The sequence below is a fragment of the Acanthopagrus latus genome, chromosome 3 (assembly GCF_904848185.1).
Source record: "Acanthopagrus latus isolate v.2019 chromosome 3, fAcaLat1.1, whole genome shotgun sequence".
NCBI lineage: Eukaryota > Metazoa > Chordata > Actinopteri > Spariformes > Sparidae > Acanthopagrus > Acanthopagrus latus.
The window spans coordinates 19,325,457-19,346,999 of NC_051041.1; the positions used below are offsets into that span (position 1 = coordinate 19,325,457).

General features: G+C 39.4%; 1 long non-coding RNA gene across 2 annotated transcripts in view; it reads right to left on the reverse strand.

The window, feature by feature from the left end:
• Positions 1 to 3,197: 3,197 nt before the first annotated feature.
• The window catches only part of LOC119016960, a 30,404-nt gene continuing 12,058 nt past the window's right edge, over positions 3,198 to 21,543 (reverse strand). For both annotated transcript variants that reach the window (XR_005074305.1, XR_005074304.1), the window contains one exon: positions 3,198 to 3,696. This is a non-coding gene — a long non-coding RNA (uncharacterized LOC119016960). The remainder of the gene's footprint in view (positions 3,697 to 21,543) is intronic.

Here is a 21,543-nt window from a genome sequence, read left to right on the forward strand (position 1 = left end):
GCATTCATGGAGAAAAGGTGGTCTGAGTTTTATTCAGTCAAGGGACCACAGGGACGTTTTGTTTTATGTGGAACTATTACTTTATCCAGAAATAACCACCGGCAGAGCAGGGCAGTCATCGGGTCAGTGCATTAACACAGTGTTTTGCCATAATCTTTCGTCATTCACGCAGAGCAAAAATTGTTCACTAAATTACAGCGACCCTTGTTTCAAGTCTAAATGTCATATCCAAAAGTATCTCCAATGCCACTGCCCTTAAAGCTTGAAACCAGCAGTGGTATCCTAGTAGTAGTTGCTATGGAAGCACATTCTGCATGAAAATTAAACTTACCCTGCAAAACTTCACCTCGTCTCACATCACATTAGAGTCGCTAATGTTAAATTTCCATCACGTAGAGAACCTCACCACTTCACATGTGACTGAATGTTGTTATTGCCCAGTTTCCTCTCCTTTTTAAACTGATCTGCCAACAAACAACATGCTGAAATGTGAAAAGATGGCGTGAAATGATTGGGCACAGTTTAAAGTTAGTCACTTACCTAAGTGACAAAGTCAACGGGTGCTTTTGCTGCTCCGCGATAAAAGCTCTGCTTTGCTTTACAGAAGAGAGGATCCAAGACAATTTAAACAGCACTGGACTTGATTATTGCATGCAGAGGAAGTGAGGAACATTTTGAAAGCAGTCAAGCTCCTCTCTGTTAGATGACAGTGACAGAAGCTTACAACAGGAGCTGCAGAACTACTTTCAGTTGAACACAGGGAACATTTAAAATGTCTATAATTGGTCGCAGTTAGTTTAGTTAATTCATTTTTTGTGATGCTGAAACAGCTCAGATGCAGACACTGACCACTGCTGTTTAAATAGAGCATGACGTGCAGAAAATTGCAGCTTTGTCAGTGAGGATTCACAGGTAATTTGGTTCCTGGCTGCTCACAGCTACCTGCACTTAGTCAAACTCGTACTCTGAGGTGAAATAAGTGATGGCATCATACAAATTACAGAGCATCTAAATGTCATATTTAAGTTTCGTGATGGCAGCTTTTTAAATCCAAAGGAAGTGAGCGTGTTGAATTAGGTGATCTAACCTAATCTAATCTGTGTAATGTGGCTTTCAATGACCCTGGGAATGTTCATGTTTCAGCTCTAGACTTTTAATGCAGCAGTTAGACACTATTAAGCGCCGTATATGAGGCAGTATATCATAATATATCAGCTTGTTTTTAGCAAAAAAAATAAAAAATGTGCAAAGGGGATCTCCCTCTGTGCGTCCATGTGGTGCATCCTTAACCAAAAAAGCATTTCTGCCAAAACATGATCTTTACCCAACCCTAACCAAGTGTATTGTGTGTATAAACCCCTCCAAGAATGAAAATTAAACCTAAATAACTTTAAGTAGCAACATAAAGAAATGTAAAGTTTCAACATATCTTTGGTTTTCATAAACGTACCACCTCGAATATATATTCTAGAGATTGGGTTACTTGGTCTTAACTTCCAAGCATACTTCACTTCCAGCCACATACCTGTGAATAATGTCCCGTCAGGTGTTCCTATCAGCAGGCAAAACCGAAATTCCTCCATTGATTACATCCAGCTTGCTCAAGAGAGTGTCTAACACACAGGAAGCTGCACAGCAACATTTTCTGCCCACTGTGAGTCAGTGCTGCTTTACCCTTTAAGGGTATTATGACATTAAAATATGAATGTGAAAGCTCTCTGAAGGTGACATAAACAGTTTGAAGTGGGAGATAAACCTAGCCCCATGCTCGCATGACAGCTGAGAGGTGCTCGAGCAAGGCAAGCCATTCAACAACATTAGAGCTCATTAAGGCCCTATAGTTACCCAATTAAAATGAATGATTGCTTGAGGAAATACTGTGAAGAACTAAGTACACGCTCAGAGCTCCGTAAATGCAGTTCATATTCTCAGTTTCCCACACTCCCTTACATTTCCCAAATTTAATTTGGATGCAATAAGTGAGCTAAATGCAAGAATATCATTACCGGAGGTTCTCACAGAGCAAGGGGTTCCCAGGTGGTGCTACAGTCAATCTACAGGGCAAAAAGTTTAACAGCTCTATGGAGAGGATGTGGCAGCTCCGCTATTGAGAATGTTAAAATATTCAATATAGAATAAGGCACAGTGCACACTAGATGAATTCCTCTGATGCTCTAAAAAACCCAAAACAGCACTGCTTTGAACACGCGAGGCTGTTGATCTGTGGATTTAAAGTCAATGTTGGAAATCATGTTTCGGTTTGGCCTGATCAAACATCACAAATACTGGTTAGAGGTGCTGAATCTGTCCAGTCCCATAGTTCAACTAGGGCTGAGTCATTATTTCCACTCTCCTAGTGACGATTTATCAAAAATCTCATTGTAGTATCAAGTAACAATAGTCAGCCCTAAAAAATTGATATCAAACTGTTAGGTAAAAAGAATATTGCACATTTTAATGTAGTCATTTATGAAGGGCTTTTGAGGAGGTCTTCCAAATAGAGATATTTTATACGGTGTATTACAATATAGGCTAAAAATATCACATTTTTTTTCTAAGTCAAAATGAAATCTGGTGAGGTCCGAGCCCATGCTGTTTGTTAGTTAGACATAATATACTACCACCTGATGTTGATGCTTGTGATTGTTCTTCAGCCTGAGAAGTTTCTCTGAGCTTCAGTGGAAGTTAAAAGTTGGGACTGCTATAAGGAACATTATACATTTTCGGGGTTGTGACTTAATGCCCCTAGGCATTTGTGACATTGACCCAGAGTTTCTCAGTAACCCTCCAAAGCTTAAGAGTGACACTAAAGGTTGGCCAATGTCGACGAGCGGCTGCATTAATGCAATAAAAGTGCCCACCTTGTTTAGTTTTCTTCAGACGCTTTTTCATCTAGTGCTACCATCTGGCTGATCTTTGTAAATTTTATTGCCCGAGGAGTGGGGGAGATTTGAAACTAATCTACAGGATGTGATTTCCCTTGGACCGGCTGTCTCAGAGGTGCAGATCATTTTAGAGCAAAGTTCTTAACAAGGACAAAAAGAAAAGTCTGTTTTTCAGGGGCACAGTCCAATGCTTGACCTCCTGAAAACAAGAAGTGTGCAGCTGAGACTCATACAAAAGTAGTTTGCTGTGTATGTATAATCTGACTAAAGGTTAAGAAAGAAAAGATGAGTGTTCCAATATCGCCTTATAAGTCAATTTATTCACCCCAAAGGACCAATAGATACCGATTTACCCCTTAAGTACAGCAGATGCTTGAAAGAAGAGAGCGATGGGACATAATAACCTCAAATCAAAGTTTTACCTTGCCAGACTCCTGACTGCGTAATCAAAGAGAAGTGTCCTTTATATTATTTCAAAAGTTACAACATATCTTATCACCCGGCTGTGATCTCATCAGAGGCACAGTGTGAGCATTTACAGCTTGAAACACCTAAAAGTGCTGAATTCCTTCATCTGTTCTTAAACATGCCCCTTAGCAGCCGCCTAATCTTGTCTAATTCTGAATCGTACTGCCTCAAACTGCTTGTTCCAGCCATACATTAATATTTAAAGCAGTAGAATATATATAAAGCCTACTGTCTCGGCCGTGAGTGGAAAATTAACATTTTTGCCCCCTTTCTGTTCCAGTCTCATCTCTTAGCAGAGCTCTCATCCTGCAGCATCCAGAAGATCAGGCGTCGACTACGGCTCCTGTTAACAGAAATTACACCTATTAATATGACAAGCCAGAATTCATTCTTGGCCTCGAACATTTATACTTTGTCTTTTCACATATATACACATATTTTAAATTTCTTATACACATACATTCTCTTTTCACATACATTCTCACATACTTTGTCCAGTCAGGCCCTTTTTGTGTCTCCTTCTAAGGAGTTGGGTCTTTAGGGGTCTTCTTCAGTAACGGATTAGGACAGCAACCTATAGTGCAATTTAGAATCATTTTTTTGTTTTTTTATTTACTTAATAAACTGTCTAGATCTATTTTGAAGTTTTCTTTGATTGGTTCTGGGATGAGAGCATTCCTTTTCCATCTCAGGCCAAATATCCCCTTGCGACCACATTCAAATGTGTTGGCTATACTCCCACGGGCATTAAACTTCTTGATAAAATTGGCAAAAGTGGTCACTGGAACATCAAGTTCTTTGGATTTGTCCTGTAATATGTACGTTTAAAAGGCTTGTTTTAATGATAATTGCCTCTACAAAAACATTTTCCAGATTAAATACCTTCTAAATAAAATGGCCAGCTGATGATGTATTCTGAGTTGTGGAATAACTTTGGAGTTCGTGTTACACTCACAGAAATTTGAACTTTTATAGACCTGATTCTCTCTGAGCACTTTTTAAACGGCATTCTGGCATTGTGCTCATTAATACACCTTACTTCACTGAAAGATATTACAAGTCTCAAAACAGTCTATTACCTTATATTTTTTTTTATAGGTAATGCACTGTTCAGGTTCAACAATTATAATAAACATGAGCATAGACAAATCTATTTAATTAATCTTTTCATAATATTGGCAAATTTGGATTGATTAACAGTGCATAGACAGTGTATTATATGCCAAATTTTAGGAGGGCTGTTAATAACAATGGCAGTGTTTTTAGACAGAAATACCTAAATACAATATATTAATAAGCTTAATATTAATTATCTTTGGGGAAATTAAATGCATTATATTAAAAAGTAAACACTGTCAAATTTTGATGGTGGTCTGGAAATAATTGCACTTGATTGTTTAAATGAAACACTAAAAAAAATTGGCTAAAATCATAAACTGATCATAATTACTTGGTCTGGTAATGTAATGAAAGTGTGAAACAAAACAATTTTTTCAACAAACTTTTATTAATTTGCAATTTCAGTTTCAATAGCAAATCAATACTGATTTATTTTCCATTGTCAAAATTCCACAAGCAAACTATTATATTGGAAGATCATGAAATATCTATAGAAGGACCAATATATCTTGATAGAAATACATTCTAACTGTAAGCCGATTCATTGGAAATAAAAGATATGCAAAGAGTTTTGCAAAGCATTACAAAGATGTTCCTTTTCAGAAATACTGTAAGTTACTAACCTGTACACTCAAAGCCTGCACCACCAATTCAGTCCATAAAATACCACTGAGTAACACTGAGCATTGTTAATAATTTATCGGTCTGCATATTTCAGCAATGTCACTGTACAAACATAAACTTGTTTAACATCATCTAAAAGCAATAAGAAGACTTTCCAAGGCTGTTCATTCTATTCACTGCCTGTACTGTACTGTAAAGTAAGAGTAAGCGTGTGTATGTCTGTGTGTGTGTGTGTGTGTGTGTGTGTGTGTGTGTGTGTGTGTGTGTGTGTGTGCGCGTGTGTGCTCAGCAGGTGTATCTTAGAACGTCAGTATCACTCATGTGTTTGGTTTGACAATGAGCTGGATGTGAAAAAAAATAATAATAATCTTAATATCTTCACAATTCCATATTTGGAAAAACCTTCACAAAGCAAATTTCATGAAGCTTTCATGGACACATCAGTGAAAAACTTTGTATTTAGCATCTCAATAAATTTGAAAGCATGAAGGCCAACTTCATTATCCACTGGTTCAGTTTGGGTAAAAGCTAATTAACTTAGTAAGCAAAGTGACAAATTCTATTCCAATGAGCTTATGTATCCTTGTGCAAAATTGTGTGTGATTATTTTAGTATTCATCAAAGTAGTCTGAATTCTCTGTTTGCTTCCAATTTCCAGATTTAATCCACTAGCTGTCACCAATAGATTCACTTCAAGTGCAAAGCAGATGTGTTAAAACTTACAATTCAACTGCAGAATCTACACAATACTTTCGAGGAAACTCTTCAGTTTACATCAGCTGTCAAGTTGTGATGAAACAAGGTGAAAGTATTTCAACTCATCTCTCAGACACTAGATGTAGAGCATCTTGGTGTATTACAGAAGAGGAAGTTTAAGAGGTATATATATGGTGGGTTGCGGTTACAAGAAGAGTTATGATGTCTATAATATACATAAATGTGTAACATTCGATCAGGAAGTGTAGCCTCAAAAATAGATGGTGCATAGAAAACTGATAAAAAGAAGACATCCTTCAGGTAGCCACTGTGGTTTTGTCGTGAGTGTGGACAAAGTCATCAGTGTGGCCTTCCTTCTTTCATAAGTAGTTTCATGTGTTTGTAGCCTTTTCAGTGGCACCATTAAGACACCTGGGGCCCACTATGCAGAGGATTCACACCCAAAGGTTGTGAATGAACAAAACAAGGACAAGTTCTACTTCATCAAAAATGTTATGATGGAAAATCAGCGTGAGACATTCATGTAAACTGCAAATCAGGTTGATATTTAGTGTGCAAGACCAAGCTTCTGGTCTCACCCTTTTCACACCTGTCGTTGCTCCTGATTAATATTAATTCATACTGACTGAATGAAGACAACAGAAACTAATTGTTATGAAACGAAGAAGCAGGTATTGTTTGGTGGACACAGTGTGGGTATGACAAATGCCAAAAAGGGCTTTAGAGTGGCAGCATGTGGCGGATGCAATGAATGCTCCAGGCTCCGAAAGGTCAGCCCCTCTCTGAGATAAAAAATAAAAAAAGAAAAGTCTGACATAAAAGTAGAAGCCAAAAGGCATGTAGCTGTTCACAGACAGAGTGTTTGTGCCATTACTGGGAGAGAGGGGACAGTGGAGCTCAACCCCCTTCATTAGGGACTTGCAGGAATGATGGAAGAATCACCATGGTCCATACATACTTGTTTTAAAGAGAGTAAACCAAATGCAGTCAAGTTTTGTTTACGCTAGAGCTTTATATACTCGATATTTCGGGGCTGATGCCAATAGCTTTAGCAAGGCATAAAAAATCCAATCAGATGCCAATATATGATCCTCTTTTTTTTTTTTTTTAGAGTTTATAATTTAGAAAACAAGACTTGGGGTCATTTGATAATGATTATATTCCCAGTAGAGTTTCAGTAAGCCAATGCCTACAATACATATCTGACCACATATGTATATTGGCCAACACTGATTGATTTGTTATGCTCTAGTAATGGTATTAGCATCAACCCAAAAATATTAAGGATCTCAAGCTCTAGTTTAAACACAATCATGTACCTGGGTCACTCCACTCAAGAAGTGAAAAGTCAACTTTACTTGGAATATAATCATTATAAATGATCTCTCATTGGTCTCCTTTTATTGGATTATTATTTCTAAAAATGAAAAAGTGCTAATTATAGGCACATATCAGACAACAAGCACGGTGATACAGATATATGTGTTATATGTCAATATTGGCCAATATGGTGGGCTCTGTTTTAAATATTTATTTACACAAACAAATGCTAAATATTCTATTGTTCTTATTGTTTTTTTTTTTTTGTGAGTATGCAAAGCCCCACTGCTAGCACATATGCAGTGCAAGAGATACCATCAATACCACCTGCTCAAATGCCCGGGGACTGGGTCTGGGCCAGGGCCTGCAAAGCCAACAGTGTCACAGGGTAAAGCCATATTCACTGGCTACGCCATATTATCACAACAACACCAACCTTCGTAGAATTTTTCCTACCAGTTTAATTGTGACAGTGCGTCCACAGCAGGTGTCTGACGATGGCACAAATGATAGTTTCTCTCCTCTGCACTCTTTTGGGTTGCAGAATGGGGAAAGTAGCTGTGGCTCAGGGGATGTCCACCGTCTCATGCAAGGTTAGTGAACGGATTACTCACTGCAGCACTGACAAATTGCAATTGATTTAAAATTTCCAAATTAATCATCCATACCTAGAAGCCAGCCATTACACACAATAATGCTCAAAGCTTTGCCCAACACTGCTGCTTCTTCAAATAAATGAGTTGACCCAAGCCTGTGTATTAGTAAGTACCATGCCCCCATCACATATAATTTGGGTGAGAATCGAATGAAAAATGGAAAACAAATATAATCTCACGCAGTGAAATTATTGCAACTTCAGTGCAGTTGAAAGCACAGATGACATTTGGGAAACTGGGCATTATTGCATATTGCACTTTAAGTTTAATTTAATTGCGGGTTTGCCTACACTGACTATACAGGGAGAACTCATGTAGAGATTTGTCAAACCAGTTATTCTCCATTGACCAAATCTTCCAACAGCGCAAAAGCAGCCACAGTGTGTCATTACGGAGTGTAATTGCATGCCTTTACACACCCTGCCATTTAATTGGATTTTAAAAGATAACAAATTTGCGTAACAAGTTCAGGTGTAGAAATTACTGAATAAACTGTAATTGAAAACGAAAGGGCCATTATCTCATGGACAGTTCTGTACAACCAACATCTTGTTTGATAATTACAGATCCAATATGAATCCTGAAAAAAACTCTACAACATAACTGAGGGATTATTTTGAAGAAAAAAAAATATTATATTATATATATATATATATATATATATATATATATATATATATATATATATATATATATATATATATATATATATATATATATATATATATATATATATATATATATATTTGAATTTCTTATCATAAATCACGTTTTCTTGTGTACACTCGAGGGAGTATCAGTCAGACAGGTATTGGGTTATTCTGCAAAGGTTCTTTGTTTTTGCAACTACACTCTTCATATATAATACATGAGAGGTAATACTTCAATTTTTATATACAATGACATAAATTCCAAACCTTTCCTTAAGTTTCATCCGACTGCCACTGGAGTTGCAGTTTCTCATTTCTCCAGTAAATGTGTGTGCCCATCCCAAAGTGTGCTGACATAGTGGGATTTGTCTTCTGTTTTGCCAAAGCAACTATTCACAAAAGGGAGACCCCCTGGTAAGGTATGAGTGGTGCACACACACATATCCTACTGTCTAACAGCTACTCCAATCTGGCACCATCATATAATGGATGGAAAAGGGTGTTTTATGGAAGAGTTCATAGTCTGGTTTAAACCCAGCAAGTTTATTAGGTAAGGTTGGGCACTAAATCTTACCTCTACAAAGGTTCTAAGGTTTTGGAGAGGTGTGGATTCAACTCGATCATTTTGGAGGAAGTAGTTTGTGGTGCTGTTGAATTGTACTGCATTGAATAGAGAGGTGACGCTGTTACTTATGGTTCCCTGTCTTGATGTAAACATAAAACATAAAAAAACATAAAAAAAAAAAAAAAATTCAAATAAGTAAAATTCAACAGCAACACAAACTACATCCAGTTAACTGTTGAAAAAATAAACCCTCAAATTAAACAAAACGGAACATAATAACTCTCATAAAGGTTGGATTACTGACTGAATGAGTTTTAGAAAGGTGAAGCTAAACAAATAACTGAGTGCACATGGTGATTTCAAAAGTTCAGAATAACAAAGGAACATCTTCCTGCTGAAATATTATGCAAAACCGCAGCAACAGCTGAAACACACTGCCAGATTACTTAAGCTATGAGCTAAATGTGAGGAAATAAATTGTGTCCAATAGAAGTAATTTCAGCAACAGAACCAGCCCTCTGGTTTGCAGCCTAGTGAGTTCACACAGAAAACCAGCCTGTCTGGTCAAATGTAAAATCTGGTCTATAAAAAGAAGCGCCAAAAGTCCCCAGAGAGTCCAGAGTGAAAATTAATATGAGACTGAAAATAACTGTTCTTTATGTCTTAGGTCCAGTATGTATTCTGATTTACAGGATCAGGGTTCATATATTGAGTCTACAACTCTTCCCTGTGTTTTCCGTATCACTGTAGCAAGACTAGTTTATTTCTTCCTCGTATTTTGATGTCAGCTGATGACAGAATAACAACACATTGAGAGATAAGGTTTATATTCCTCTCTGGGCCTCCAGGGAGGCTCAATCAGAAAAATCACTGCAGTGCCGTCAGCTATCACAGTTACAGACGACACTTCAGACAGACAAGTTGATTTTGCAGTATGTACACGCAGATGACAATATTGATTACTTCACATTTAATAACATATTGTCAGAGTTAAAGCATACTTTTTATGAGCCAACGCTGTGAAATACAATATAGTGGTTTGTTGCTACACTATATAGTTGGCAATGTTATACATCATTTGTGGGGGCTAACTTAAACCAATAAGACCAACAACAGAAGAGAGCTACCACCAGCGGAGCCAGTTCGTAAATCAAACCAGTGAAGACACAAGCAAAAATGTGTGTGTTCGCTTTACTTTTAGTGAAAGATGCTCTACAGTTCTGATATAACTGATGCTACGTCAGCTACTTCATGCTAAATTATTTTTAGAAATTTTTAGTCTGTCTGTCACTGGTCATCACACCAAAACCACACCCTTAGTTTTCCTCCCTGACTGAGTCAACCACTCTATGTTGCGCCACAATGTAAGCACATGCAAATCTATCTGCTTCCCAAGGTAAACAGATCAACATACCCTGCAAGAGTCTTGACTGTTTTGGCATTGACGACTTCAGGTGCAGCATGTGCTTGTGCACATGGTCACTAATGGCACCACTGTGGCCAAACAGTTCATTTAACACATTAAAACCGGAGGGCACAAGGGTCAGGAACATTGATTAATACAGTATATTGGCTGCCTACTTTGTTTGCCACAATGTCTTGTGAGATTATGGTGGGCAGACGGCAGACACTCAAGGGGTACATTTTTAAGTAAAATGCATAAATATGGGTAACAAAATTTACAGGCTAAATCATAAATAACATCAAAATAAAAAAAAAATAGAAATGACAGAATGTAGAAAACAATGAAACAGAACTGAAAACACCAGGGACTGGGAGTAAAAGATGCTTTGCTTACGGAACATCATAAAACAATATCAGCGATCTTTTATGTTATTATGAGAAGTGAAAAATATTTCAGTTCATCATGAAACTGTGGTGGAACAGAAAAGACTGTGGCAGACTGCCACAATATAGTGCATGAACGGGCTATCAGCCAAGTTAATTGTTGGCTGAAAGTTTTTTGGGGGGTGGATTTTTTGTCATATTATTTTGGCTAATTTAACGGTCTGCCTCCAAAGAATGAGTGCCCTTAGAGGGCATGTGAATAATTGTAATGTATTTGGTGAAATCTGGTATAGTATGTCTACATTTTCTTTAAGGTTTCTGCTGCAAAAAACCTGCCGCTGTGGAAACAATTGCCACCACATATAGACACACGCAGGCGGGCACACTGCTGAGCACCAGGCAGCTGGGTGTATCCTTGGGTTGAGAGGTAGAAAGGGAGGAAGACAAACTGAAGGAAGAATACCCCTTGCCACCTTAAGGACAACATTATTAGTCAGAGGAAGACTGGGGGAGTCATGCACTGCTGAGTGTTATTTCTCTCCCCCCTATCAGTGGTCTCATCTCTCTGTATCTCACTTCTACCCTGTCTCACTCGCTCTTCTAGGGGGAACTCGTTATCTCTTAGCAGAGAGGTCTTTGGTCTCGTAGAGGCCAAGGAAAGGATCATTGGTTCTGGTTGTGAGTGTGTGTGTGTGTGTGTGTGTGTGTGTGTGTGTGTGTGTGTGTGTGTGTGTGTGTGTGTGTGTGTGTGTGTGTGTGTGTGTGTGTGTGTGTGTGTGTGTGTGTGTGTGTCTGTGTGTCATATAAGTGCTTGAAAGCGAGGGGCGTGCTGCCATAATAAAAGCATTAGTGGAGAGGTGCGGGTGGAAGGGCTGAAATAGGATGAAATACAATGTCAAGAGAGCCAGAGATGAACTGTAGAACTTCATGTGTGGGAACATTTGTTTCTAACTCCGGCTCCGTGCCTCCTTCCAGACCCTTTCCTTTTTTCCATCTCATTGCCCTTTCCCTTTCTTTTTCTCCTTCCTTATTATATGCAGTTGTTTCCACTAATAAGCTGTCTTTCAGTTGATCAAACTGAACTTCCCTTTCTATCCTCTGCCTCTCCCCTTTGCTGAATCACAGCAGGCAAGCTAAATATACTGAGTGCCAAAGAAAGAACAAATAGGCTGGAGATTAAATTCCCATTAAAATCTTGGCTGCCCACATTGGTATTGACGTGACAGAGATCCTTGCTTCTGTGAGGGCAAACAGTAGAACTTGTGCATGAATATTTTTGCATGCATGCACAACACACACACACAGACAGTGTGGGCTTCAGCAGCGGCTGTCTGTTCTATCCAAACAACACATCCACCAACCAAGAAGGTCCGGTGTTGGCTTTGTTGGGGTCTCATGACACTCCGCTATCCCCCTGTGTTGCTCAGAAATCAAAGCTCTGAAGCTCTCTTTGGATCACACAGAGCCATGCTGTGTTACAGAAGCAGCTGTGTTTACATATGCACACTGAGACAGTGTGATGTAAGTGAATACACTCAGCAGGCGTACACAGAAACCTGCTGCAAGGACAAAAGATAGCAGAAATTGTACACAAAGTACTTACAGGCACATACTGCCTTCAGAGGGAGCCGAATTCACCATGAAACAAAAATAGATGGGCCGCTGTTCCACTCATTGGTCTCACAGTGTGTGTGCGTGTGTGTAGCTTGTGTGTGATTGAATACGCGCACATTTAAATGTGAGAGCAACTTGCTTGTGTACCAGAAAGGCAGAGAGTCAGGAGAGAGGCTGTCATCCTCATTTGTTGGGGACGGTGCAGTGAAAATGATGTTAGTCACCGCTGATAGGTAAGATGTGACTGAATCTTAAAACAAGCATTTCTGAACTGCTCGCTGAGCCGCTGCGTCACTGTCAAAACAACTGACAATACGAAAGTTCAGCATCAAGTCATGTTAAATAATTATACAGAGAGTTGTCACTGAGATACACACAAACCTGTGCAGAATAAGTATGAAAGATACCAAAAAGAAAAAGAAGGCTGATGCTTCCCACGGCCTCCTGAAACCATTTGTTTACCAACTGGGCCTTTTAAAGATCTTGAATCTGCTGAAAATTTTTTAATTTGATATAACAGTTCATCTCAGTAACCCTACCAAAGCACATGATGCCAAATTTACACTGATGTTTTTTTTTTTAATGTTAGCTAAATAAAAAGGGTCGTCTGCTGCCTCTGTGCCATTGTGACGTTTACAGCCACAATTAACGGAGTCAGCATCTGTTGCTCATTATGGATGTCTCAACATCCTCAGTAAGGTTCATGATGCCGATGCTTTTTAGTCAGTCTGAAAAACAGCAATGTGCAACTTGGAATTAATGTTTTTATTGATGTTTTTGGTCATAATGTAGAAAGAGAAAACAGTTTGTCCTCATCCTCAAATCAGATGATTTAAATATCAAGTACTTTAGCAGAAAATTGCTACCATTCAACACATCATTAGTTCAGTAGTGTTGACCAGACTGGAAATTCTGTATAAAAGGAAACAAATTAAGTCATTTTATTTCTTTATTATTTTGTAAAAGGCTGGAAACGTACAGTAGGTTGACAATGTTAATCACTGGGTCTACAGTGTATCTGATGTTTGACATCTTAACTGGTTCAATAAGGAAGAACTGGCTACACTGATACAACAGCTCTTGAACTTGAACGGGTGGGCAAGCTGTGAGTCTGCTTCATTAGAGATACTTGGCAGTTATAAAAGACATTCATCTTTCTGTTTGCTTTTCTCTTAGATGCACAAGCATTTGTATAGTTGGCAGTGTGCTGTGTATCTGTGTGTCTGCTAATCAGTAATGACTGAGCCTGATAGCATGCAATATTGATTGGAGGAGTCCCACACCACAGCACCAGGGGAGTGTCCAGCCAGGCAGCGAGGGCCGCCAGACAGGCTTTCAGAGCTAAAAGACAGTGTGCATAACGCATCGTATCCCCGTCTCATTCAGCTGGTCCTCAAGGCCCCATCAGCACTGCTTTTTATCTCTCTCTTATCACACCAGACTGGCCTCAGACTCATTTGTGACAGGGACACCACACGGTCCGACTCGCTTACTCATTTGTCTACACAGCCTTAGCGTCTGCTGGGAGAAGTTGCACATCTGCAGCCGTTTTACACTTTGAAACTGCAGATGGGAGAAGTCAAATAACGTTTCTGTTACATACAGGATAAAGCATCATTTTGAAGATATAAAAAGTTGAAGCCTAGATGAATCAGTAATTGTCCTTCCCATTAAGTCCACTAACTTGAATTCGATTCATCTTGCTCTTCCGTTGTTGGCTAAAGTTTTTGAGCAAATCATTAGTTTTAAGCTGTTTTCCCACAGACAAGGCTCAAAGTCAAACCTGCTCATTAGACTTCTATTTAAACACTTCATCACTGAACTTTAGAATAAGTTACAAATTAATCAGAACTGATGCGCAGCTACAACTCAAGGATAAGACTTGAAATTACTTTTCATTTTTACTTTTCTCTCTCAGTGCTGTATAACCTTAATTTAGAGCCCTGCACTTTTCTGTGGTAGTGTAACAAAAATTAGCACTGGACAGCGCAGTGCTGTCAGCGGCAGTGACTAGGAGACTTATGTTTGATTAGATTTGACACTGCAGACTCTGTTGCCATTCGTATTGCTTTAGCAGCTCTTTCCACTATCCTGTATAATTTTCCACAACTCAACACAACGGCTCAAACTGAACTTAACAAGTACTAGTCCACCACCACTCCTTTTCCTCTCTTAAATATTTTAGATAGAAATGTTTTGTCATTCATATCGCCATGGCTCGATAGATAGCTTGTCATCCTCTCTTTCTTTTGAGAAGATCTGATGAGTTTGATTTTGTTAATAGCATATAGAGAACATTAACAAAACCACATTCAGAATAATACCAAATGGAGGCCGGAAGTCTAGAAAGGGTATCATGGGCTGCCCCAAGTATTGATCAGTCCTATCAAACAGAAATGAACTTCTTATTATCATTTTAGTATGATTTTGACTATTTTGCAAATAACAAATACCCTATAACCACAGATAAGAAAATAAAATGCACAAGGTCATAAAAAAACAGATATAAAAAATGTGTAAGAGATGGGTTTTGACAAGGGGAATGTGATGATGACAAGACTGTCTTCTCTTGTCAGAGTTGAACTAGACATATTTCCAGAAAAGAATGTTTAAGCAAGTATTCAATCTTGTAGAAAAAAGTGATGTCAAATAAGGTTAATATTTACTTGCTACAAAACAGACAAATGGATGCCTTAAGCTTGAAAATGTAGCATCACTAACATACCATTTCTGAAGAAGAGACAGTGGCTCCATAGAAATATCACAAAATACACTGACCTTATACAAACTTGAATTGTTTGCGCACAAATGTGGGGACAAGAAGGCACAGTGAAACTGAGAAAAGCCTGTAAAAGCCTTGTAACCATTCGCCCTCTTCGCCTCCTATACTTTGACAGACTTCAAAGCAGAGAAACTGCCCATCTGCCTGGCTGTAACACTGGCTTCTAGCCTTGTGGTCCCCACAGAGAGATAACCAGGCGTAGCTCTAAACACCCCCAGACAGACCCTTATCCCTCTGGCTTAATGTCCTTGCAGCTGAGGGTAATGCAGAGAGATGGATGGCACCGACCTATCCCTCCACGCCGGGGTCCCTGGCTGTGAGATTGCATGCCTGATACTATCCTCCATCTCCTTGTCTGTGACAACCAAACTCCAACTCCCCCCCCTCACCTCTACCCACCAAACCTCCTCAGATCGATGCGGCTCACTGATGTGCCGTCCGTCAAATCCATGGGCTAAGCAATACACCACCTACCCATAAGGAGTGATGGGTGCGAGACAGTGCATGAAATGGAGGTAACACATGCACACAAAACACACACACACACACACACACACACACACACACACACGTGTGTTTGCCAGCTCCTGAAACGGATCACTCAATCCGGTGCCAAACGATGAGCATTTTTTCTGGCTGTTGTGCCATCTTTCTCCGTGGCTCGCCTTCCCTCGCTCTCCCTCTACTCACATCCTTGACATGTCATGATCAAATGGGTGCTTTTAGAGTTCAGCAGTTGACCTGGACTCCAGGAGGCGGCCATTCCATCACATCCCCCTTCGTCCGACTTGCATTCTTTTATCACTTCATCCCTCCATCACCCCTCCATCACCTTACATCCTTTTCTCCATCAACAAATCCTACCATTTCTCTTCCACTCGGGACGGATAGTTTCCGTATCATTCACCTTTATGTGAACAACCCCCCCTACAGCCCTTTCCTTCTCCCCAACTCATCCCCCTGCGATCCACAAGGGACGATAACTGACTGGTTGAGGGGGTAATGGTGAAATGGAAGCGTGGCCACAAGCATGAAATGAAAACATGGGTGATCCACGAGAAGAAATCTATCTTGAAAAGATGCCAAGAGGAAGAGGAGCATCTTGATTTCACCACATGATCCTCAACCACTCCACTCACTCCCTCAGGTAGCATTGTAACATATTGTATTTCAATAGCTGACTGACTGGCAAGTGTGTTATTATCATTCTAGAGACAAAAGAGTAATTGGATGGAAAGCATGGACATTATTTATCCTTCAAGCACATACTCTACTTCTGTTACAGAACGAAAGATAATGCACACCTGTATGCCCTTAAACACACACGTCTTTATATATAAATCAGCCTTAATGACTTTTTCATCAGCTCACTCATGTTTCTCATTCCCCTTTACAAAACACTTTACAAAAGCCACGGCTGAAAGCAGGTTGCATTTAAGTGTGCAAATTGCGGCGTTCACTCCACCTCTGAATACAGATAACAGGAATTTAAATTCATGCCATTATTGATGGAAGTGGATGCATGCTGGCAAGAACCGAGGGTTTCCTTTTTTTTCCATAATATGGTGCTTAAAAGTTACAAAGAAGAATAATCCAACCGTATATTACTGGATTGTTGTTCCCCTTTGAGCCAAAGTGCAGCCTCAAATCCTCAAGCAGAGCTCCTGCAGGCTGTTCCTAATCCCCAGCTCAAGACTAAAGGGCAATCCACAAGTCAAACTCTATTGAGAACGTTTTAAGTCCACATTAATTACTACAACAGGATGTACTTCAGAGGCCTTATAAGTGCCATAGATGGCGTGTCTCAGTTAAAGGGATGTTTTAAAGTGTAATTTTCAGCCTAATATTATTTTATATTTCAGGGTTTATTAAGTTGTGAGCATGAAATACTGTATTATTTTTGTTTTGATTGGCTGCCAGAATTTCACTGAAAGTGATCCCCACGATATCTTCACCACTGTTGATGTTGTCGCCGGTGTTATAGTTATAGTGAGGACCACCTGTGGTACAGTTATCATTTCATTTATAGTTATTGTTATAGTTATCATTCTTGGTTTGGATGTGCCTTTAAGGTGACCAGGCTTTTCCCTGTAGAGGAGCACCTTGCTTCAAGTGGGAAAAGGTTGTCTTGAGCCTTATTATTATTATTATTATTATTATTATTATTATTATTATTATCATTATTATCATTATCATCATCATTACTATTATTATTTGACCACTTTCATCCAGATTTAGTCCTCAAAGTTTGTTTGCAAGGAACAAAAACTAATAAAAAGTCTTCTCGCTGGGTACATTTACAATGTACATGTTTTTACGAGTCATTGTAAGATCCTGCAATTAATGATATGACGCACACGCAGGACGCCTTGTGTAAAGTCAGCACTGCATATGGCACAAGATACAAGCTGCGGTTACGGGCCTCGTGTCGACTGTGGGTGGCCAAAGGTATATAAGAGGGGAACTGGTGCATCGGTGTTAATGCAGGGCCCTGTGTGAGCAATAAAAGAGATATTTACTGTAAATCTTCAGCAGCTAGGGGAGCGATAAACATCACAAACACAATCAGCTGCTGCTTTAGTGCTGCCTACGCATCTGTTCTTCTCCTGGGGAGAAAGGGGGAGTGAAGAAAGAGAGGAGGGAGAGTTAGGTGGGGCAATCTGTGGCTTCCTCTGCATTGTAGATACACTATAGATAGTGTCAGCCGTGAGAAGCTGAATGTTTGTTTAGACAGGAGGGATGATGGGACTTGGGACTCCTCGGTTAACTTCCATACATTTTCTCTTTCGAATTGAAGACAAACCCTAAAACAAATATCTCATAATATTATCCATTTATTGTTGGATTATCATCAATCATAAAGCAGTTAACATTTATCTAAAGGTGGTGTGCTTCCTATACTGTGATTAGACTGGGACATAAACACATGCTTGAGATTGTAAATAAATAGTCTAGTGCATGCAACACACAAGGTTATGCCTTATGTACATTTTAATATTAGTTAAAAATTTGTACAAAAAAGGTTCAGAAACATTTGATCATAACAATAACAGGGGAATAATAATACTCATAGTAATCAGATAATAACATCAGACTCCTCAGAAACCTCCAGAGAACTCAGTGATGTACATTTTGCGGCCGACATCATCATCTTCAGCCGGGATTACAAACACGATGAGAATTCATACAAGTATGGAAACAAGAATCTTGCAGGGTGCTGCACACGGAACGATTTACTGCTCGATGTCAACAAAACCAAGGGAGCTGATTATTGTTTGCAGAAAACAAACCCCAGTTCACAGTATTCAAGCCGAGGTGAGATGGGTTTCATTTTTTAAGTTCTTTGGTATCAACATCACAAATAACCTGTCATGGTCACCACACTTCTCCACACTGAAAAAATAACCTCAAAACGCCTGTATTTCTTAAGGAAAGCTGTGCCAATCTCTTGTTAACTTTAACAGAGGAGCAATAGAGAGCATCTCTACTGACAACATTATGAATTGGTATGGGATGTGCAAGACAAGGAGAAGCAGATGATTAAAAAATGCCCAGACTACCATTGGAGCAACAGTGTTATCAGTGAGATGCCTTGCTCACAACCACCCCAAACTTAGCCTCTTCACCCATCTACTGTCTGGCAAGCGACACAGAAATACTTTCTGTCCAACCACCACCCGCCCACAGAGAAGCTTCTTTCCTCAGGCTGTAAGACTCCATAACTCGTGTGTCACATTTCTCAATAAAAACTTCTTGCTTGGCATAAAAAAGGACTACAACTAGCATTTTGTTCTGCAACCCCGTGTTGCAGAATAAATGGATGAACGCTGAACCTTGAATAATGGCCTCCAGGTGGAGGGTGTGAAAGATTATATTCACAAAATGCAGCTAAGAAAGGAGTAAAGAAAACATCAGTACAGTTACATGTTTTTAATCAAAGAACAGATAAGCAGTGGCAATACATGGAGAAAATAGTGAGGTCACTAAGTTCAGTTGGCTATTTAAATTGGCACTTCTGTCCTGTGTTCTGGCAGACGCTGCTTCAAAGTGTCAGATCGATGTTAAATGCAGACATCACATGCACACATACAACACATGTCAAAGCCCGTCAGATACATAAAAATCGCCTCCTATCTATGAGATAGCAAGAATAGCAAACGTGTACAGCGCGTTTCATCATGTTAATTATCAAATTTCATTTTACAGATGGATGATAACTATTGAATATCCACACCATGGACACAGAACATCCAACTAGCAACCACCAGACCTCTGCGCCAGCTACAACAATCGCCAGCCACGCACCACACTTTGCCGAAGGAACAACAACTTCCACCTGGCATCACTTCAACGGGCTTGAAGCAACTTCCTCTCGCAGGGTAATACCACATGTCACCATAAATGGGAAGAGGGGTGCTGTTGCACCATTTTAAGGACCCTGGATGAAAACTGAATTGAATACAATAGATTTTAGAAAACAAAAATCTGTCAAATTAGTCTGTTGATTATAATGAGGTTTTTAGGGGGGGAAAAGTTGATTCAAAAAAACCAAAACACAGAAAGCAAATGTGTTAATTAAATTAATTAATAATAGATGTTTCATCACTTGGAATGACATTTTAGACTTTATTCTTTATTAAAACACACTGTGGGATGTAGTGACTTATGTCTTTTTACAATATGAAGCATGTGTGGTAACAACTTAAACACTTTGCCCTACCTGTGATGGTTTTTGTTTTTTTTCTAAAGATTTTCTGTTTAATTCTGACTCTCTATATGTACTACGGGTATTGTTGCTCATTAAACTCTCCTGACTCCTCTGCAGTTCTGGAGCCAATTCCAACCTGTGGCCCTTTTGCTGCACGTCGCCCCCTCTCTCTCCCAGATTTCCTATCATCTCTCTGAGTTGTTTAATCTAAATAATGAAAAAGGCTTAAAGCAAAAATAAAAACAAAAAAAACTCTGTTCTCTTCCAATCAATACTTCATGTATTTCGTCCAACCATTAAACACCACTTATGTGTACAGAGGATTTAACCCTAGAGAGCCCAAGTACACTGAGAGATGCTCACATGAAGAGGTCATGTCTTGTGTCAGTGGTGCCAGGGCAGAGAAGACTGATGGAGGGAGAGCTTGATGAAGGTGATAGCATGCCATCTGTGCAGCTCTCGCAATTTCTCACCTCACTGATGCACAACACATCTACCCAACTCCTTCTCTCTTCCACTTCCCACCTTTTCTCGGTCTTTTCTCAGGCTGGCCGCCATCCATCTGTAACCCGCACAGCAGTCTACTTCACACTCCCTTTTGTTGTTGCAAATTAGTCTGTGAGTCATTTCTCTACAAATTAGCTTGTAATTCCCACTGACTCAATAATGGGAAAAACATCCGGAGGACACCGGTAATTGAGGATCTGCCTAATTGACGGGAGGGTCACTGACATCATTTCTTCTTACCGTCCTTTACCGCTTTCATTTGTTATACTACATCTTTTTATTTGAATTTATTATTTGTACTGCCCATACTATTTTTAGCAGTTCTTAATTCTTCTGATGTGATGTTTTTGCATAACTCTTTTTCCCTCTCTTTCTTTTTCTGTTATTTTGCCTGTTTCATTGCTTTTATTCCTTTTACTTGTGGTTCATCATATCTACTTTTTGTGTTCTTACATTTCCAGTCCTGCCTTCTTGTTCTTGCTTTTGTTTGATTTTCAAAGCACTTTCAAACTCTATTTTTAAACGTGCCATATAAACAGTTCACTACAGTGGTCTAGCTGCATCAATTTCCTTTCAATTTTACTTGGATTGAGAGAAAATGGACATGAGGTAAAGCTGTGGAGGAAGAGTGGCCTCCTGAGATAATATGTGAACTCTGGACTCTTGCAATCATCTATCCTGATCTGCCTTCTGTATAACACAGTGACCTGAACATGACCTTTGTGAACTAATGACAGACATGTGTCTCAGTGCCTGTCTCATTAGAATAAGAGCACAGACTGTCAAAGTGTTACAGAAGATTACCGTACTCAAGACAAGGAGTATCCCACTGAGAAGTCTCCTGATCTCCAACACACTCTACCAGTGTAGCTCATCCAAACTCAACTCAACAAGACTTAAGCAGCTAACTTTCCTTCGAATCACTGAAACTAAATCTGTGAAGTCATGTGCCATGAATGGGGTTTCTACCAGCTGGGATAATCTGGTACATGACTGCACTACCACAGAGGGCAAAATTAATGGATTCAGTTCAGCCAACTACAACCCCGCACATCTGGCGGACAGCCAAACAGACCACAGTCAACCCTGGCGTTGCAAATTGAAAAGTGGTTTGATCCATAAATAAATCGACAGTGGGGA